Source organism: Acinonyx jubatus, chromosome B1 (assembly GCF_027475565.1).
Source record: "Acinonyx jubatus isolate Ajub_Pintada_27869175 chromosome B1, VMU_Ajub_asm_v1.0, whole genome shotgun sequence".
Taxonomy (NCBI): Eukaryota; Metazoa; Chordata; class Mammalia; order Carnivora; family Felidae; genus Acinonyx; species Acinonyx jubatus.
In genome coordinates, this window is record NC_069382.1 from 82,047,932 (window position 1) to 82,064,853 (window position 16,922).

A 16,922-nucleotide genomic window follows, 5' to 3' on the forward strand; every position below is an offset into this window, starting at 1 on the left:
CGTAGATATTTGGACTACCTAATAGCCTCCTTTGGGGAGATGTTTCTTTTCTTTCTCATCAACTTCTTGAGTTTAAATCTGATTTACAGCTATGTGATTACTCCTCTTTGTTTTCCTTATTTGTAAAAGGCAGTAATACTGGCATCCGTTTTCTTGTTTTGCAGTTCTAAGGATCACATGAGTTAATTAATTCAAGCTAACTATCACCATACTCAGCATTTACCAAATGTTCTGTAAATATTCTCTTTTATATTAATATAAATATTAGTTACTAAATTAGTATTGTTGCTATTGATCTTGGCCTAAAGAGATGCTGGCTTTAGGAAGTCTCTACCAAGAGCTCTTTAGAATGTGGGTGATTAGCATTTCAAAGACTATGACTATCCTGTTTTGTTGTCCAATCTATTGGTAAATTTTCCTTCTTAACTTAAATAGAATATAGGAAGAAGTTGATAAAAGAATAGGTAAAAAATATTGGCTTTGTGGACGTCTTTAATTAGCCGTGTTATTGATCTTTGTCAAATTATTTAACCTAAATTTTCTCCTTCAAAAGTGAATACACACACATACACATGCATCCCTTATATTACATTAAATAAGATGATGGATATAAAGCACTACACATCATTTCTAGAAAAACAAAAATATTCAACACGTATTACTTTTATTATAAAGCAAAATGTCCTGTAAACACACAGGCTGTCTCACGCTTCGCCCAGTTGGCAGAGCAGTATTTCTATGCCCAGGTCTCTGGTGAACTCTAGGACATTTGGGTAAAGGCAGACAAAGTAACATGAGCTCTAGTGTGGAAAATAGAAAGTCTAGAAGCATGATTGCTAAGTTTCTCAAGTCTAGTTCAAAATCTAGTTATGGAACGAGTAAGTCATGGAATAAGAGGCACAGCATAAGGGAAATAGTCAATGATATTACAATAGTGTTGTATGGTGATAGATGACAGCTATATTTGTAGTGAGCATAGCATAACATATACAGTTGTTGAGTCACTATGTTGCACACCTGAAACTAATGTAACGTTGTGTGTCAACCATACTCAATTAAAACAAACAAAATCAGAATTTTCACACCTGTGATACTCTAGCCACTGAGAGACATTATTCTCTGTACCAAGTCTCCACACCAAGGAGACTTGAGGCTTCATTGAGTCTGGGTAACAAAACATGTCCTTGCTTTTCCAACAAATTTGACCTCATTCTTTGGAAATTAAATAGGCTAGGCTCAGTAAATGAAAGGAAAATCTCATGTTTTTTTTTTTTTTTTGTCTGTTTTTCATTTTTCAGGGTCTCCACTTACATCTCTGCCTAAGACATTAAGGACAAAGCATGATGTGATCATATAGTGTTTTTTTTTTTTGTTTTTATTTTTTTCTGATCCTAAACCAATAAATTGGTTGTGGAGTTCTTTTTATTCCATCCCACATATATTAAATTAGTAACTAGCTTGTCTGGTAATATTAGTAGACAGAGGAACTCTGTGAAAAAGTACATCTTTCTAAAAAAAAAGTGATTTGGAGTTAAGAGGGACAGAGAGCAAGGAACCCAAAGTGGAAATGCTGAAAAGAAAATGTCATAAAAATATTTGCAACTCTATAATGATAACAATTGTCATAGGTTGCCTGGTACATGTGGTGGGTTATATGTTACTTTAATATTAAAGAATATACCTGGATATATTCTAGCAAAGGTTGAAATCCACTGCATGTGCCCAGGTTTACCCAGAAGTCTGTTGTCAGCTACTAAATGCATATAGGTGCAAAGGACCAATTGAAAGTCAAGGGCACAGTTCTCGTTGCTCTCAAGTGGAGAGTCTGAATTTTACAGGTCACAAAATTTAGGGGTGTAAAATGTGAGAATTTTTCTTTCTATTCTTGTCTATTTCAAGCCCCTATTCTGCTTTATGACAGCAAACATTATCATTGCTAGTTGCACATAAAGTGTATCTTGGGTTTTGAACTCAGTTCAGAATCATTCCCTACTTCCACACTCTTGAGGGCGTTTTAGTCCTGGAGGGTTTATGTCATAATCTGGAACAGAGTAGGGGGCATGAGGACTCTTTCCTCGTTTAGGCTTTAATTTACATAGAAAATCATCTGGCTCTAGGTCATAGTCTTTATTATGGCATTTCATGATTCATCTTCTGCCAGGTGAGGACCATATGATCAATGTCATTTTCTGTTGCAGTATCAGTTGTCATGTTCCAACCCCACCTTTAGATCCATTAGCATTCTCTCTCTCTCTCTCATTCTCTCTCTCCTTCCTTATCTCCCTCCCACCCCTCTCTCATTTCTTTCCTCCCTCCTAAGATCTACATAATTCATGGTGCACAGAAATATTTAGCTTTTCTCCCACACCATTCTCTGCTGCAGGAAGCTTTTGGGTTGAGGCAACCTCAGACAATCATGTTCCTGATATTCCTCAGGATCTCCTCCACACTATGATGCATGTGCCAGTGTAGTGTGGGTGTCTCTAAGTACCTGTTGTCCTCAAAGACTTCAGATAAGATGCTGGACACAGATCTCCTCTATTTTCAGTTTCTGTGACATATCTGGAACACAATATTAGGCAGGGTCAAGGACTTTTTAAAAAAAACTTTCTCTTGCTTACTTTCCCAACTCCCTTTTTTATCCTCAGGTCATTAACATTTAAAAAAAAAACATAAAGCATTTTATGGCTTTTCCTTTGGTTTTTGTCAAGGCAACTCCTCACTGAGGCAAGAAAGTCTCTAAGCCAATTTATTAAATGTATTACAATCCCTGTATCCCTCTCACTCCTAATCATTCTCCTTGATCACAAACTCAAATTTTCAACACTCCTTGAAAACTTGCCCCCCCCCCCGAAACTAACCACTCAGATATAGTTGAGGAGAATCAAATGGGGCTAACAGCCCATGATTTAGAGAGTACACATTTACCAATAAAGCCTAATACTACATTAATGTCAGTAACTGCCTCAAATATTGGCTCATTAAAATTTTGGAGAACTAGCATCTATACCTTTTTCCATGTAAATTGCTTCTCTACACATACATATGCTATTGAATATTAGAACCAAACCATGGATCAGAATATTAATTGTTAGGTCACCCAACATGATATCTTTTAAAATCTTTGGAAATATGACTCAATTAATACTTTTTGTGTTTCACATAACTTGGTGTTACATGTAAATGTAAGGAACTTATTATTTACATTTGTATCCAAATCATTGATCAAAATCTTAAACAGGGCTAGGCCAGGTGTTGCATAACTCCAGTTATAGATAGAATAGACAGAATCAGGTATGGTTGACTGAGACATTTCAGCTCAAACTCACTATTATAATTCAGCTCACAGTTTATCATCTTTTTTGACAAAAGATATCAAGGTGGACTTTTAAAAATGCTTTCTGAAATCAAGAATGAACTGTATTATTAAGAACTGTTATTAAGAGAGATAAAAAAGTGAGAAAAGTACAAACTTTTGTTTGTTGTTTACTTTAAAATTATGCTAAACTTCCTCTGTAACAGTGGTTGCCAACTGGAGGTGATTCAGCCCCCTATCCCCTGGGACAGTTAGTAAACTCTGAGGAGGTTTTGGATTGCTAACTTGGAGTGGGTGTCACTGGCATCTAGTGGATAGAGGCCATTTATGTGGCTGAGTATACTTAAAAAAATTGTTTTAAATGTTTGTTTATTTTTGAGAGAGAGAGACAGAGTACAAGCAGGGGAGGGGCAGAGAGAGAGGGAGACACACACATAGAATCCAGAGCAGGCTCCAGGCTCTGAGCTGTCAGCACAGAGCCCCACGTGGGGCCTGATGTGAGGCCGAACACATGAACCATGAGATCGTGACCTGAGCCCAAGTCTGACACTCAACCGACTGAGCCACCCAGGTGACCCAGCTAAGCATACTTTAATCCACAGTACACTCCTCACAACCAAAACTACCCAGCCCCAAATATCAATAATGCCACGGTTGAGAAAACACGTTACTCTTTAATGCTTATGCTCATTAGTTTTAAAGAAGTGTTTTGTCCCCAGTTTTGGACATCTGCACAATTCATGGTTTTAGTCTCTCCTTCAACTCCATTGACAAGAAAACCCTAATGCTAAGATCTCATTATCTCCCAAACTGGGTTCTAGTTCAAAAGATATATTTCTCTGAGAAGTAATATCCAGATCATTTGCTTTATTGTAGATTCATATAAAATACTAGTATTTAAAAACCTGAGGTATATGGTAGTAAAAAAAATTAAATTCTATTTAAGAAAATAAGCTTATTTTGATAAAGGATAGCACTTTCCTCAGCATATCTACTTATTCAACAATCCGTCTCTGAACAAGTTTTAGTAACATTGTGATTAGCGTTGACTTAGTCTCTTTAGTAAAGGCTAGCAGCATATATTCAGGTTAATTAGGTAGGTACTGAAATTAAAAGTTGTTCTTGAATTAGTTATGATAAGGCTAATTGCTTTAACAAATAACCCCCCTACCTGAACCCCTTGTGTCTTAACACAGTAAAAGTTTATCACTTGTTCATGTTACTGCCTAATGCAATAGGCAGGCACAGATGGTGAGAACTCTCCTCCACATAGTCATTCAGAGGTACTATCACCTTCAACCTGTGATGCATTTGTCTTCAACACATGGCCTTCAGGGTCATCTTAGAAGGAGAAAGGAACGTAGGGAAGGCATACTACATACATAAGCACCTTAGCTCATGGATCTCTTTGTCTTACATCTCTTAGCTAAAATTTGTCATAAGGACAAACTAAGTAAAAGGGGACTAGGAAATGTCACCCCTGTCTGGGCACTACTTGCCATCAACAGCACTATGCTATGAAAGAGAAGAACAATTCTTGGATAGTCAGCTATTTATTTCTGCTATAATGAAAGAAAGTTTTTGTTGTTGTTTTCGACAGAACTCTGCTTAGGAAGAGGATTACACTTACTTAGAAGAAAAAAATCAGACAAATTATTTGAGACAAAGAGTAAGATGCTGAGCACATACTGAGAAACAAACAAAACAAGAAAAACTTCGAAGTTCTAAAGATTTCCTTTTGTTTTATATAGATTATTGGGATGAATTGGCTTATTCAAGTTGAGGGTAGAAGCTGGGACAGTGAATGATTCTGAATAGTAGAGAAGAGAGAAAACTGACTTTCCAGGAAGATTGTTAGGTATTGGAGGAATGAGAAGGCCTGATAAAGACTTAAGGCAGGACAAAGAAGGAAAATACTAGGCGAGGGCACAACTGCAGGAAGTCTTTGAAAGTTAAAAAAGTCTAAGAAGAATGCCCAAAGAGTGGCTTATGGAGTGCCTGAGTGGGGCGGGGTGGGGGGGAGCAGGGTGGAAAGTAAGGAAAGGTGGGGAGAAAAAGATTGTTCATTTAGAGAATTTAAAGCGATGCTTAGATCTGTGTTTGGCACAAGATGAAAATAGAGATGATACAGGAGAGAAGCAAGGAATAGAGATATCAACATTAGCATTTACTCTCTGTAAACACAATTTCAATATCATCAAAAATGCTTACATAGTACACATTATTTTTCCTAGATAGTGGCATTTTATCACTTAGGGTTCAGTGCAGGAGACAGAAACAACACTAGGTACTTCAGGCAAAAATGGGTTTAGTATAAAGATTAACTGTTTATGAAAAGTCTAACGAATTGGAGGACTAGAAGTGAGGAGGCCACCACATGACTTTTGGCATCAAAGTTTTTACACCACTCCAGACTCCAGTGGTCAGGAACTGCTGCTACCACAGCCACACCACTGCCAAAGTCACATTGTCCCCATGTACACCAAGCAAGTGAAAACATGGGGTCCAACTGCCACAGCCACCCGCATTTGCTGGAGCTCATCAACCCCTCTCAGTGTTACTGTCTTCCTTGTATTCTCTAAGTCTCAGGATGAGACATCTCCTTAGTGGGAACTAAACTGCATCCAGAGGATCAGAACAAGGGGGTTGAGAAGTTTAGATGTTTGCTATTATGCTCAATGTTTCTGATGAGGTGCAGAACATAGGAAGGGGATGAAAGTGGATCCAGGATCCGAAACAGACATTTTACTTTCATAGTCAATACTTCCTTTCTGGAATCAATCATTTCATTAAAAGATTAGTAATTTTTTTTCCTTTTATGTATTATATTAGTATTTATAAGTTATCTAAAACATACTAATTCATTTTATCACAAATGCATAGCCCTCCTCTCCTGGTCAGAGTCCCCCTTACCCCCAAAGCCCTTTTTAACCAAATACCTTACACAGAAGCACAAAATATAGAACAGATTCAAAAGGAAAAATGAGTGTTGGAACTGGGGAATGGTGTGGGAATTTATTCATTTTGGCCAGTATCCTGCTTACCAGGCCCTCCCAGGTAACCTTAGGGGGAGAAACATGGAAGAAGCTTTGAGACTCATGGGTACATAGTAAGTAATGAAGATTTTATTCTCACTTCAGCAAGACACAGTGAGAGAAGGAATAAATTAAGGCAAGGGGAAGGAGGCAGCAGTAATTTAAATTGTGTTCTTTACCAGACTATTGATCAAATATTTTGATTGAACTGGCTGGTCAAGCTCAACTTGAGCTTAACTACTGTGACTTCTATTGAGTTGATCAGCTGTTATAATTGACCTCATTGACAGATTTGCTGATTTAATACAGATAAATCTTTAAAGGCAGTATTTTTCTGTCTGGGAACATTCCTCATTCAAATATACTTTGAAACATGTTCTGCTTCAGTCAGGAAAGGTTTGTTTTGTTGTTAAATTGTCATGTAGATATGCAAAATAAATGTCATCCAGCTGTTTTATGACTTCCCCAGACACTCAGGTACCTGGGTGACAAGTATAGCAAACATCTAGCAGGTGGTGTGAGTGGCCCAAAGCAGGTCTTGTATTCTCAACCTGGAGATAATCCATACTTTCTGGTTTGTGAAAGAAGGAAGAACTCTGGTCTACAACTTAGAGTTATGATTAACAAATGAATGTCTCCTCAGGGTGATGTGTGTGTGTGTGTGTGTGTGTGTGTGTGTGTGTGTGTGTGTATGAGAGAGAGGGAAAGAGTGAGAGAGAGAGAGTTGGCAGGGGAAGGAGACTTGAAATTCTTTTTTTTCCCCACATATAGGCAGATCTTGGAGATAATGCAGGTTCTGTTCCACACCACTGCAATAAAGCAAATACTGTAACAAACTGAGTCAAATGATTTGTCTTTGTTTCCTAGTGCATATAAAAGTTACATATGCACTACAGTGCAGTCTATTAAATGTACAATAGCACCATGTCTAAAAAATGTACATACTTTGATTAAAAATACTTTTTATAAAAAATTCTAACCATTATCTGAGCTTTCAGCGAGTTGTAACCTTTTTGCTGGTGGAGGGTCTTGCTTTGATGCTGATGGCTGCTGACTGCTCAGGGTGGTGGTTGCTGAAGGTCTGGATAACTGTGGTAATTTCTTAAAATAAGACAGCAATGAAGTTTGCTGCTGAATTGACTCTTCCTTTCATGGTAGATTCTTCTGTAGTATATGATGCTGTTTGATAACACTTACCCACAATAGAATTTCTTTCAAAATTGGAATCCGTTTTCTCAAACCCTGTCACTGCTTTATCGACTAAGTTTGTAAAATATTCTCAATCATTTGTTGTCATTTCAACATTCTTCACAGCATCTTCACCAGATGTAGATTCTATCTCAAGAAACTACTTTCTTTGCTCATCTGTAAGAAGCAACTCCTCATCTGTTAACATTTTATCATAAGATTGCAGCAATTCAGTCACATCTTCAGGCTCTACTTCTAACTCTAGTTCCCTTGCTGTTTCCACACATCTGAGTTACTTCTGGAGTCCTGAATCCCTCAAAGTAATCCATGAGGGTTGGAATTAACTTCTTCCAAAATTCTGTTATGTTGATATTTTAACCTCTTCCCATGAATCATGAGTGTTCTTAATGGAATCTGAAATGATGAATCCTTTCTAGAAAGTTTTTAATTGACTTTTCCCAGATCAGAGGAATCACCATTTATGGCAGCTTAGCCTCATGAAATGTATTTTATTAAATAGTAAGACTTGACGGTTGAAATGACCCCCTGATCCATGGATGCAGAATAGATGTTGTGTTAGCAGCCATGAAGCCAACATTTATCTCATTGTACACCTCCATCAGAGCTTTGGGGTGGCCGGGTATATTGTCAACAAGCAGTAATATTTTGAAGGTAATCTTTTTCTCTGACAAGTTGGTTTCAATAGTGGGCTTAAGGTATTCAGTAAACAGATGTGCTGTCATCCAGGCTTTGCTATTCCATTTATACAGCACAGACAGAGTAGATTTAACAAAATTCGGAAGGGCCCTAGGATTTTTGGAATGGTGGATAAGCATTGGCTTTAACTAAAAGTGATCAGCTGCATTCGCTCCTAACAAGAGAGTCAGCCAGTCCTTTGAAGCTTTGAGGCTAGGGGTTGACTTCTCTCTAGCTGTGAAGATCTTCAATGGCATCTTCTTCTAGTATAAGGCTGTTTCATCTATATTGAAAATCACTTGTTTTAATGTAGTCACTTTCATGAATTATCTTAGTTGAATCTTCTGGAGAACTTGCTGCAGCTTCTACATCAGCACTTACTGCTTCCTTCATCTTGCACTTTGATGTTATGGAGATGGCTTCTTTTCTGAAACCTCATAAACCAACGTCTACTAGCTTCTGACTTTTTTTCTGCCGCTTTCTCACCTCTCTCAGCCTTAATAGAACTAAAGAGGTGGAGAGACTTGCTCTGGATTAAGCTTTGGCTTAAGAGAATGTTATGGCTTGTATGATCTACTGTCCAGACCACTCAGGCTTTTTCCATGTCAGCAATTAGTCCGTTTCACTTTCTTGTCAATTGTGTGGTCACTAGAGTAGCACTTTTAATTTCCTTCAAGAACTTTTCCTTTGTACTCACAACTTGGCTAACTGGTTCAAGAGCCCAAGCTTTCAGCCTGTCTTGGCTTTTGGGCATACCTTCCTCACTAAACATAATCATTGCTAGCTTTTCATTTGAAGTGAGAGACGGGTGACTTTTCTTGTCACTTGAACACTTAGAGGCCATTGCAGGGTTATTAATTGGCCTGGTTTTAATACCCTTGTGTCTTAGGGAACAGGGAGGCCTCAAAAAAGAGAGAATGATACAAAATCGCTAGTCAGTAGACTAGTCAGAACACACACAACACTTCCCAGTTTTTTGTGGTCTTATATGAATGGGGTTTGCAGAGCCTTAAAACAATTAGAGTATTAACATCAAAGACCACGGATTAAAGATCACCATGACAAATATTATAATAATGAAAAAATTTGAAATATCAGGTTAATTACCAGAATGTGACATAGAGACACAAAGTGAGCAAATGCTATTGGAGACAAGGGACCAATAGACTTGCTTAGGCAGGGCTGTCACAATTTGTAAAAAACACAGTAAGTGTGAAACACAATAAAGTGAAGAATGAATGTATAGAAAAAGAGGCCTAAACAGAGCCAGGATCAAGCTCATAGCATTTCATACTTCAATGTTGTCTCTGGCTTCTTCTTCTTTTTTTAATGAATCTCTTTTTTTGTGTCCATTGGTAAAAAATGTGTGGTTCATAGCTATAAAGGTATTCTTACAGTATCTAAGTTGAAGGAAGTCTTATTTCAACAGAGACATTATTTTTTAAAACAGTTCTAGGGAAAGTATTTTACCTTCTTTAACCTTCATGCCCATCCCTGCAACATGGACATGTGAAGATACTACTCATCTCAACATTAGTTAGAATTTCAAAGTAGCTTTTCAACCAGGGTGCGATTTATATACTTCTGGTGTTTACCATAAGTGAACCCTTCAAATTCTTTAAAGTAATACTTGGCACAAGTCACATTTTCTGCAATTGCCATATTCATTCAAGGCATCTTTTTATAATAGTAAAAAATTATGATACCCAGTGTACAAATATTTAAGCAAAATAAATGTGAGTTTGCTTGAAAGATTATAGCTCAAGTATGTAGCTTCATGGTTATGTAAGTTCCTATTATATCTGTTTTTAAATATGTATATACACTCACATACAGATAATCCCGATGAATTTACTAAAGTATAGTTAGAATGTCAACATTATTTTTATAAATCTCTGCCCTGTCACTGAGTTTGCAAGAAATTATTTTTAATGTATTACCATTTTTAACACACTCCAGATTGTTGGCTGCCCTTCTTGCCACGTGGATTTAACCAATTTAGCAGTCGGTGTTGAATGTGTTCCATATTTTAAAAAATAATGCTTACAAAGAAGGAGTAAGGGAAGCCACTTACATAAGGATTTAGGTGGGTGATTAGCAATCAAAACGAAGCTGTGCTTTTTAGTGCCTGTCCTGTAAAGGTCATTCATGATGATCATTTCCCAGAATCCTCAAAGCTTAGGTGAGGGTTTTGTTGTTGTTTAAGGTACAGGAAGTTTTCAAAAAGATTGGGAATGCTAATTTTCTTGAAATAAGAATGTATGCATCCTGCACTCTAGCTTCCTTCAGTTTTTTATTGCATACCTTTTGAAAACAAGATTTGAAAAATTCTATGTAAATTTTGGAGTTATTATTAGATATTTCTAGGGACGCCTGGGTGGCTCAGTCAGTTAAGTGTTTGACTTCGGCTCAGGTCATTATCTCACAGCTTGTCAGTTTGAGCCCCGTGTCAGGCTCTGTGCTGACAGCTCAGAGTCTGGACCCTGCTTCAGATTCTGTATCTCCCTCTCTCTCTGCCTGTCCACTACTCACACTTTGTCTCTCTCTCTCTCAAGAATAAATAAATATTAAAAAAAAAATTTAAGTATTTCTGGAGTTCATGTGGTAAGTTATTTTTCATCCTTCTTCTCTCTCACTCTCTCTCTGTCTCTATTTCTATATACATATGTAGATATGTGTGTATGTGTGTATGTATAACCTCTGCTGTCTGAGAACTGGCTTTTCTTCTGTGTTGTGCATTTAGGCAGCATCTTAGACATATGTACCCAACCTCCATCAAAGGTATATAACCTCGACTTCTCTATAAGAAACTTGTCTGCCCACTCTCACGCCCTACCTAGGCCCTATTTCTCCCACTCCTCATTCCCATCTCTGGAAATCTGTATCTACTGATCATCTAGGACTCAGTAGCTTTCAGTTTGAATATATACATGTTGCTTAGTTTGAAAATGTTCTCTTGCTATTTATGAATCATGTCTATCGTCCCATTAATTAAGTAAAATTACCGGGGCACCTGGGTGGCTCAGTCGGTTAGGCATCCGACTTCAGCTCAGGTCATGATCTCACAGCTTGTGAGTTCGAGCCCCGCGTCAGGCTCTGTGCCAACAACTCAGAGCCTGAAGCCTGCTTCAGATTCTGTATCTCCCTCTCTCTCTGCCCCTCCCCTGCTCATGCTCTGTCTCTCTCTGTATCAAAAATAAATAAAAAAAATTAAAAAAATTTTAAAAAAATTAAGCAAAATTACCATAGTCATCCCCTATTTCCTGGAACTTATGTCTACTAAACCCCTTGAAAATTATTAGAGATTGACTGGAGTAGTTTCAGATGGAAAGTGGGAAGCAGCAGTAGAAAGTTACATTAAAAGAGGGCCAAATTTCTAGAGCACTCCTCCCAGATCCGTCCCATTCAGACCTCACATGCAGGTGTTCTGGGAGCTGACTACATACACTTAAGTCCAAGATGACTGCAGCATGTGTGGGAAACATGTACTATTTCATTTATTCTCTCTCCTCTCTCCAGAGTTAGCATAACCAAATTCATGGAGTAATAGCAGAATTCCAATGGAGTATTTTCTTTTTATATTTTTTATTTTGCGTATAGTTTACACACAGTGTTACATTAATTTCAGGTGTACGACATAGTGACTCAACTTCTCTATACATTATGCTATGCTCACCACAGGGTGGCTACCATCTGTCACCATACAGCACTTACAATATCATTGAATGTATTCCCTATGTATGCCTTTTATTCCCATGACTTATTCATTCCATAACTGGAAGCCTGTATCTCGCACTCCCCTTTACCCATTTTGCCCATCCCACCACTCTTCTTCCCTCTGACAACCATCATCAGTTTGTTTTCTCTGTAGGTCTGATTCTGCTTGTTTTTATTTACCCATTTGTTTTGTTTTGTTTTGCTAGATTCTACATAGAAGTGAAATCCTGTGGTATTAGTCTTTTTCAGTCTGATTCATTTCACTTAGCCTAATACAGTCTAGGTCCATCCATGTTGTAAGTGGCAAGATCCTATAATTTCTTATGGCTGCGTAATATTCTATTATCTATGTCTGTATGTCTATATCTTTATATCTCTATATCTACATCTGTATGTCACATTTTTCTTATCCATTTGTCTATGAGTGAATACTTAACTGCTTCCATATCTTGGCTACTGTAAATAATGCTACAATAAACACTGAGGTGCATATATCTTTTTAAACTAGTGTTTTCATGTTCCATGGGTAAATACCCCATAATAGAATTATTGAATTATTTGGCATTTCAGTGTTTAATTTTTTGAGGAAACTCTATACTGTTTTCCACAGTGGCTGTGCAATTTATATTCCCATCAATAGTTCATAAGGGTTCCTTTTTCTCCGCATCCTTGCCAATATTTATTTCTTGTCTTTTTGATTTTAGCCATTCTGACAGGTATAAGATAATATCTCATTGTGCTTTTGATTTACATGTTCCTGATGGCTAGTGATGTTGAGCATCTTTTCATGTGTCTGTTTGGCCATCTATATGTCTTTTTTGAAAAAAAATGTCTATTCAGGTCCTCTGCCCATTTTTGAACCGGGTATTTTTAAGGATTCATTTCAGCATTGAGGAAATGGCTCATGACTTTTACCCTAAATTTTACATTGGAACAGTATATTTGGTCTCAATAAAAATCTATCTTTAGGTAAATGATGAAGGTTGTTGGCATTTACAACATGGTAGTATTTATCAAGCTAAAATAATACTTTCAAAATTAATCACTTAAGAAAAACACAATATATTCTCTAGACTAATTTTTTTTCACATGCATCCAACTTCTATAAAATATATCTTATAGATGTTAATTATCAACTACTGTGATCCATATGAATACACATTATAAACATCAGTTTCCCTTCTTTTAAGGATTACCTTTGGGTATCACAATTTGATTTTTTAACATCAACAGAGGATTCAAGGGAAAATACAAGTTTTAGCAAGACATCAGGTATGGCTAAACATCGTGCTGGATACTTGGGCCAACACAGAAAACACATTAGGTAAGACAACAGCTCAATTCAAATACATAAGATAGAACTAATGCTTGGCCGTCTACTTTTTGTGGCACAACACAGTTTTAAGATCATAATAACAGACAGAACCACAGGGGAGATAAAAAAGTTAACCTTTAGAAATTCTGTGGAATAGCGCTGAAATGTCAAACTACAATAAAGAGCAATAACAGAGGTTTTAAAAAATATTTTCACTAAGAATAATTATGTATTACTAAATTGCACTAAGTTCCATCTGTATGCCCAATGCTGTAAGTTTGAAAATACAGAGATTCTTACAGTCTAGCAGGATAGACAAACATATGAACAATTAATCCTCTCTGGGAGTGATCAAGGTGATCAAGGTAGGCTCTTAGAATGGGATTACATCTTCTAGTAGGTTTAGGGATTTTATTTCTCTTTTTTTAAGGTTTCTTTTAATGTTTATTTGTTTTTGAGAGATCACTGGGGAGGGCAGAAAGAGAGAGGGACACAGAGGATTTCAAGCAGGCTCCTCACTGACAGCCGACAGCCCAATGTGAGGCTTGAACTCAGGAACCGTGAGATCATGACCTGAGCTGAAGTCCATGCTTAACCGACTGAGCCACCCAGCACCCTAGTATAGGGGTTTTCTAGACAAATGCAGCAACTCTGAAGTAAAAGAGAATATTTGGAAAATTGTAGGTAAGGAAGAACATGAGGTATTCTGGAAACTGCACACTTATCAGCTGAAATGAAAACTTTTATAGAAGGTAATTAGAAATTACAGAGACCTGGTTGCCACGTGTATCTGATTCCATGATTACAACTTATCCTATAAGAATGGATCAATGGTACCAAAGGTTTCATTTCATTATTTAAATGAGTTACCTGATAAGCTGCTGAGGTTTTTTGTTGTTATTTATCATGTTTCCCTAAATCAGGTCGTCTAATCAATCATAACACACATGCAAATGAGGAAAAGTGTACTGAACATTTTCTCCTAAAAATGTCATTTGTAGCATGTTTAAAGTTCCCACAAAGTGATAGGTCACATATATAGGAGCAGAGTTACAGAAGTGAGAGGGCTATGCATTTGAGAGACAAGGAAAATGAAGTCTAGAAAAGTTTAAGTAACCTGTCCAGTAGACCTGGAAGATCCTTTTCCAGAAGCAGAAAAGAAAAGCCACAGCAACTCCCTCAGCCTTGGTTATTTTGCCTGCTTAGAGTCAAGTTCATTGATAATGGCAGGGAAGTTCCCAATTTTCCAGATGTTGGGACAGGCCCTTCTCATCACACATAGTTTTGCCTCTATTTGTTGAGTTCCGATAGGAGCTGTTCAGTGTAGTGGAGGAAGAGGCAACTTCAGTTCTGGAAATGCCAGGGCACACTACTCTATGTGCAGCTGCCACTTCTTTTGATTTCAGAAGATAACAATTTCTACTAAGAGGAAAATAAAATCTGAAATTGTAGAAAGATAGGAAATGATGATGGCACTGTCTTTTGTTGATTTTCAGGTGGTTAATTATCAGTTGAATTAATGGTCATTTATCTTTTCCCTGCTTAGAAATCGTTCCATTCCAATTTTGAGAAGTTAAAATCAGAAATGCTTTCTGAAGTGGAAAATGGAGAGGAGGAGGACAGTTAATTATCAAAGCATATACAGAAAGGGGATTTAGCAAATCCCCTAGCATTGTTTACAGAAATATTAAATATAAGACTTTGTTAGCTTTCATGAACAAAGTATTGGATGTTTAATTCTTATACAGATAATTGGGAAACTTATTTTAAACTATTAATATGTTAATAGTTTTATTTGTTTTTGAAAAAAATAGGACAATTATGATATAACTACACAGACAGTCCCCAGCTTACAATGGTCCAACTTTCGACTTTATGATGGTGCAAAAGTGCTTCAGATTCAGTAAACATTGTAATTTGAATTGTGATTTTTTTCCTGAGCTAGTGATATACAGTATGATACTTTCTCATGATACTGGGCAGCAGCAGTGAACCCTGGCTCCCACTCGGCCACACACTCACAAGTGTAAACTGATACACTTAACAACCATTCTTTACCCATATAGTCATTGTTTTTCAGTTTCAGTACAGTGTTCAATAAATTACATGAAATAATGTCTTATTATTAAATAGGCTTTATAATAGATTATTGTGCCCAACTGTAAGCTAATATGAGTGTTCTGAGCACATTTAGGGTAGGCTAGGCTAAGCTATGAGGTTCATTAGGTTGAGGGTACCAAATGCATTTTTGACTTATGGTATTTTCAATTTATGATGGGTTTATCAGAACGCAATGTCATTGAAGGTTGAGGAAGATCTGTATAGCGATGAGACCTCTTGGTCCTACAATGTCTTGCTCTGTGCAGAGGGGAGCAGTCAGAGAAGGGTAAGAGCAGACCCATCTAAGTCAGGCCCTAAGATAAGGGCCATCCTCACCCAAGTCTAAGGCTAGTACTGGATTGGGGATATGACACATGATGTAGACAGAAGGAGTTTAGAGACATAATGGAACATCTAGTTGAAAATATTCTAGAGGGAATTGGAAATACCAGCCTGCAAATCAGGATGGAGTATGTAAATGTAGTAATCTTCTGTTAGAATTGATCATTGAAGCCTGGAGACTGAATGACATTTCCATGGAAAATATGGAGTGGAAAAAAAGAGAATGATTGAGAATTGAACTTAGGAAATGCCCATGCACATATAATTTATTGATTTAGATAATAACAATAATGTTCTTGCAAAGTATCATTATTTATTATTATTATTATTATTATTATTATTATTATTATTACTACCATAACAACAATTACAATTTATGAAGCCACTAAGCACCAGTCGATCTGAATGGATTAGCTCATTTTATCCTCACAATCCCTTAAAGTGAGTTATGTGATTAGCGTTGTATTACAGATGAGAGGGCTGCTGTATAGTTCGACTGCTTTCCTTGCATTTCGTATTAATACATTAAGAATAGCAGCGATGGCAAAGCAGACAGCTCACTTTTGCTCTCCTGCTACATAGTTTACTCTCATTTATGTGTAGATCTTCCAAAGAAGAGTCTAGAGATCTGCCATGAGTGCGGAAATAGGTAGCAGATTGCCTGAAGTGCAGGGAGTGCCTGCTTGGAAATTTGTTTTTGTTTAAATGACATGAAAATTGTTGACATTTATCTGGAAGCAAGAAAAACGGATTTACCTTGCTCTGTGTAGGTGGGTAAACTGAACTCTCCCTCAGCTTCTATCTCTGAGTTGTTACTTAACTCAAGAAACAATAGCAGACAAAAGATGCGTTTCTAGGTGCTCAGGGACTTTTGTAGAATCATCAACTGACTCATGACATTTCTAATGCTAAACAAATTGTGCATAAGTGTAGTTTGTACAGTCCCTCAAGATGATATGTGCTTCTTTTGGTAATATATGAAAATCGAAGTTGTTTTAGATATTTTAATATGAGGATTACACTGGAAAACACTAGAGAATGAACCCTTATTTCCCAGGCAATGTATTTTTTTAAAACTAAATTTTTTTTTTAATTTTTTTTTTCTTCAACATTTATTTATTTTTGGGACAGAGAGACACAGAGCATGAACGGGGGAGGGTCAGAGAGAGGGAGACACAGAATCGGAAACAGGCTCCAGGCTCTGAGCCATCAG

At 37.1% G+C, this 16,922-nt stretch overlaps 1 protein-coding gene across 7 annotated transcripts in view; it reads left to right on the plus strand.

The window, feature by feature from the left end:
* INPP4B (inositol polyphosphate-4-phosphatase type II B) overlaps positions 1-16,922 on the plus strand; it is a 761,046-nt gene that overhangs the window by 287,148 nt on the left and 456,976 nt on the right. The gene's annotated exons all lie outside the window — the stretch shown is intronic.